Source organism: Serinus canaria, chromosome Z (genome assembly GCF_022539315.1).
Source record: "Serinus canaria isolate serCan28SL12 chromosome Z, serCan2020, whole genome shotgun sequence".
NCBI classification, from domain to species: domain Eukaryota; kingdom Metazoa; phylum Chordata; class Aves; order Passeriformes; family Fringillidae; genus Serinus; species Serinus canaria.
The window spans coordinates 75625337-75630500 of record NC_066343.1 but is presented as its reverse complement, the minus strand read 5'-3'; the positions used below and the strand labels follow the sequence as shown (position 1 = coordinate 75630500).

Genomic DNA, 5164 nt, shown 5'->3' with positions numbered 1-5164 from the left:
ATTATCCTCTCTTTGAATTACCCCAAGGACAGTTTCAAAGAAAAGACAGAGGATTGCTGGCAAGTCCATATCAGTTAAGGAGGAAAGCAGCAAGGATCCAAGGCCAGGAGCGTTTCCAGGCAGTGTCATGTCCCTGCCACCTTGTGACAAGGCGCACAGCTGCAAGGCCCAAAAGCCTGCAAGCCCTGGAGCTGTCACATGGATGGACCTGGTTCTCTCCCCGAATGCCCAGAGGGAAACCTGAGGGCAGGTGTCCACTCCGAGGGTGCACACAGAGCCCCAGGCAGGGATGGAGTCACTGACTGCTCTCTGGGGATGAGACCCTCCCTGCAGGTGACACCGGCTTGTCCCCTCCCTGTGGGATAGGGACCTCGAATGTCTATGACCAGCCTTCTTTTTGTCAGCATCCAGATGCTGTGTTAGAGCCAGAGGGGTCAAGGCTTTTCAGAACCATAGGATCCTTTAGGTTGGAAAATGCCTCTAAGGTCACTGAGCCCAGCTGTTGCCCCAGCACTGCCAAGCCCCTCCCAAACCAGGTCCCTAAACACCACATCTGGACACCCTTGAAATGTCTCCAGGGATGGGGGCTTCCCTGGGCAGCCTGCTCCTAGGCCTGACCACCCTTCCAGTGAAGAAATTTCTCCTCAAATCCAACCTAAGCCTTCCCTGCTGCAACTTGAGGCCATTTCCTTTTGTCATGTCGCTTCTTACATGGGAGATCTCGATACTTAAACCTTCCCTGCTTGTTCCCTAGGAGGTCTCTGGCTTGGCTGGATGAGAGGAGAAACACTCCCAGCACAGGAAGGGGAGCTCAGGAGGTCCCACACCAAGGCAGGGGGAGCGGCAGTCCTCACCGGAGCTCACATGTCAGTTCTCAGTCCTTGGCTCTGCTTCTCCTCCCAGGCAGATCTCTGCAGAATGCTTCGAAATCGGCTGTTTGGAAAAGGGAGAAAAAATAGTTTAGCCAAGTTTTTTATCCAGACTTATCTGATGTCTTTGCCTGCTTTGCCTCTTCCTGACTTTCTTCTGCTAAGAAAAAGCTGCCTTTGGACTTCTAGGGGGAACTTTCATGTAATGCTTGAAAAGGAGCTGCAGAAAAGCGCCTCATTTTTAAAGACTCGGCCGAGAAGACAGAAAATTGCTGCTTCTCCATCCCCACTGCCTGCAGAGCTGGCAGGCACCAGGCCAGCTCTGCTCCTCCTTCAAGTTGTTCCCAAACCTGCTGGAAGAACCGAAGGCTACTTTGGTGTTCCATTGCTCTGCTTTTTCCGAAAAAGTGCTGCCATCCATCCATGGGAAGGGCCTTTCTGTCTCACACACTCGGTGACACGAGGCTGCACGAAGCTGCAGCAGCCTCTGCTCCCGGTGGGAAGGGCTTTCTTCCTCCTCTGGCACCTGGCTGGCACAGGTTGCTCAGAGATGCTGGGGCTGCCCCGTGCCTGGAAGTGTTCAAGGCCCAATGGTGCTCTGGGATGAGGCTCTGAGCAAGCTGCTCTAGGGCAAATATCCCTGCCTACAGCAGCAGGCTTGGTACAAAGTAATCTTTGGAGTCCGTTCCAACCTGAATTACTTTATGATTCTGTGAACTCAAAAAACCTGAGGAATAAATCCGTAGAAGTCACTAAATACATAAAAGCATTGATCCAATACTCACCAGCCCATCCGGCCAAGGGCAGAGCTGCCTGCCCACCAAGGACACGGCAAGCAGCAGGGACCTTTCTCCCACTCTCCAGCACGGACCTGCTCCCTCCACATGCAGGGAACTGCAGCCACTCAAGGAACACCGCCTCCGTCCTGGGCAGGCAACAGGAGAGGCCCTATGAATGTCTGGAACTCATGCGAACCTCAACACCACCGTGACCTGTGAGAAAGCACTTCCCACTGCTCCTGGAATTTTCTTCCCTGTTCCTTCCAGCTTTGGAAGGTTTCTGCCAGAGTCGGGATTATCGGTGCAGTTCAGAAGATGCAGGTGGTGCCCAAAGAATTCCCTTGGGAATACGAAGCTTCCCTCGTGCCTTTCATTTCTTTATGCCAAATATTCTCCCTGATGCTCCACAGTCTAGAAAGATAAAAAGGGAAAGGAAGGAAAACCGTTTCATTCCGCATTAAGGAGGGTTGCTTATCCCAATACACTTCCATGTGAAAAATAATTTCTGTCACTCTAACAAATGCACTCGATGCTGCCTCAACTCGATGGTAACTACTTAAACATTGCATCAAGAATCATAGCGGGACACGAGGCTTGGAATTCTCAGCAATTCAAGCCCACCTTGGCTACTTCAAGGACTTTCCCACCCAGGGAACAGAGCTCTCCTAGCTTGAAACACCACGTTTGCTACACATCCAATGAAGAACTGCGCCGGGCTGCCTGAGCACTGGAGCTGGTTCCACACACGGACACCAGGCTGCCACGAGTTGCCCTTCGGGCAGCAGCAGCTGGCGGGGACGTGAACGGCACCCCCACCTCCGGCTGCCTCAGCCCGGACTCCAAGCAGCGCTCGGCTGCTGGGAGCTGAAATTCCTCTGGGAAGTCCTGAAAGGAAAACCCCCCTCCCGCCGCACGTCTCACCTTTACTGGCAAAGAGCAGCTGCTGGCTCCTGCTGACTACTCCCGGCTGCGGGCAGACTGTTCTGCCCTGATCTTTTGTGTTTTCCTCCATTTCCCCCGGCCGGGGGAGAGCGGGGACGGCGGGGATGCACCCGGGACAGGACGGGCACCCGGCACGCCACGGCGCCGGGCCACCCCCCAGATGTCGGCAGGACCTCGCAGAGAGAGGCGTCCCCGCCGCTGCCTGTTTGCTCCCGCCCTCGGCGCCGCTAAGCCCGCAGCCCGTGCCCGTACCCCCGAAAACGCCGCGGAAAATCCCGCCGGGGCAGCGCCGTCTTGAGGGTGTCTGGAGCTCGGCCCGGCTCCGGAAGGGTCCTGCCAGGCTCTTGCTTGCGCCGTCCTGAGAGGTGCACGCACGCAGTTCCGCTCCCTGTCCACAAGGCGGCAGCACTGCCGCCGGCCACTGCCGGGGCTGCCGCTCGCCGCGGGGGCAGGCGGAGAACGGAGGCAAGAGGAGCCGGAGCCCTTTCCATCCCTTCAGCCCCTGCAGCTGCTCTTATGCTTTCAGGGCACGGCTTGGTTCATTCCTAGATAAAAACGTTACGGCATTACTTTCAAAACCTTCAGATGTATCTTCAGAGTTTCTTATATTCCTGTATATAGTACAGTAGATCGATAGGGCATATTTCAAAATTAATTTATAAATAAATTCCAGTGATTCTCTACCAAAAATCAGAGGCCCTGAAACACAAGAAGCTGTGCTGCAGGACCTGGTGCCCTTGGTGTGCCTCGGGTTGTACCTGCTCAGGTGTTCCTCTGCTGTGCTGTTGGCTGCTGCCTGGCAGAGCAGTGGGGATGGACAAGTCCGAAGAGCTGGAGCTAAACCCCAGGGAGCCATTTTGGAGCAGGTGGAGAGGACCGAGGCAGAGCTGCTCGAGGGCAGTGATTGGAACTGAAGCCTTCACCAGGGAAGGTGTGTGATCATCACAATCCCCTGCTTTTCCTATGACAGCAGCTGTCCTTGGTCATTCCTGCTGTTTGCAGGGAGTAAAAATTGCCTTGGGTATTTGCTGCTGGGACTAGTGAGATCCTTTTCTTGAGGGGAGTCCTTGAAACAGAACTGTGAGAAATGAGGATGCTGCAGCGGGAGCAATGGGAATGGAGAGTCCATGGTGAATGTTGTCTGGCGAGTCTCCTGGCATCCCTGATCTAGTGCTGTGCTGTCACCAAGTCACTTCATTCTGATTTAAACAGTCTCAGTGCACTGAAAGTGTACATTGGAGTAAAAAATGCCAGCGGGAAGCTTCATGTTCCCAAGGGATTTCTTTAGGGACATACAGCTTCTGAACTAATAAGATAATTCCAATTTCCACAGAAACTTGCTGGGCTGTGGTTCTGGGGCAGGAGTGTCAGGAAAGTGGCATTTTCTATGCCATCTCAGTAGTTTTTTCCTTGGAGCTCTCAGCATCAGGATGAAATGGTGTTCATACACCACTGGGAAAGCATGGAGCAGGATCAGTGCTGTGTCTTTTTCCTGCTCTCTACACTCTCTCAAGGATGACCTGGAGTGCTCTGGCTCATGGCAATATAATCTGTGTGTAACAGCTTCCTGTGCCTGCCTGTGCAGCTAGGACAGTCGCAGAGTGTCCCATGGAATCCCTGAGGCTGGGAATGCCCTTGGAGACTGGTGGGTCCAGCTGCTGCCCCAGCCCTGCCAAGACCACCCCCAACCCCGTCCCCAAGTGCCACATCAGGAACCACCCACTGAGTGACACAAATTGGGGTGAGGGCTGCAGGCACTGACAGCATCACTGCTCACTCCCAGAATGGCTCCCTTGCCCCCTCCCTTCTCCCTGGCCTTCTCCGATAGGGGGACTGGTCTGGAGAATACCAGGTGCAGGGGGTGTAGCTTAAGTGCAGACTTGGGACCATTTTGCTGCAGTTCAGGGATCCAAAAGCGTCCAAAGAACCTTGAACTTCTGTTTGCTCAGCTTTTCCTTTGGGTTTTTATGCACCTGGAAACGGATTTTGGGACCCACCAGTAAATTCAGTGAATTGTCCCAGCCAGGGACCTTTTTGCTGATCTAAATGTAGGTTTTAAAACACAGACCCCACACTTGCAGTGTTTTCCTACAGCAGAGTGAGATATGGTGGCTTATTTTGTTCAGTGATGCAGATGTCCGCGAGGGCCAGGTCAGCTGGGACAGCCCTTGCTGGTTTTTTTTGTCTCTCAGTGAAGGAAAAGTCACCTAGCTTTCCCATGTGGCATTGACTGAGGCTGTGAAGTGCAATCCAGAGCCGGTGCATGGGCCTGTGGTGTTTGGTGTGCAGACAACATTCCAGCCTGTCTGTTCTGGGGTTGAATGTGCGTTTCCTCAGTTACCTGGACTGGGAAAAGGCCAAGAGGGTGGTGGAAAGTGTTTTCTCCCAGGCCTGGACAGCTTCAAGGCAGGGATGTTTTTTTGAATGTTTGCTGTCTTTCGTTTCCCAGCCCAGGGCTGAGGTGGTGTTCCCTGAACTGGGATGTGGAATGAGAAGGTCTCTTTTGGGAGTGTAGAAGAAAGTGACACACCTAACTGGCATGCCTGGATGGGCAGAGAAATCTGATATTGGCAA

The 5164-nt window shown here is 53.7% G+C and overlaps 1 long non-coding RNA gene across 1 annotated transcript; it reads right to left on the bottom strand.

Annotated features, from left to right (window-relative positions):
• Positions 1 to 74: 74 nt before the first annotated feature.
• On the bottom strand, positions 75 to 2833 carry LOC108963582 (uncharacterized). The gene is made up of 3 exons (XR_007780443.1): positions 2570 to 2833; positions 1655 to 2059; positions 75 to 933 (listed from the first exon to the last, which is right to left on the bottom strand). It is a non-coding gene; the product is annotated as an uncharacterized LOC108963582 (long non-coding RNA).
• Between the last annotated feature and the right edge of the window lie 2331 nt (positions 2834 to 5164).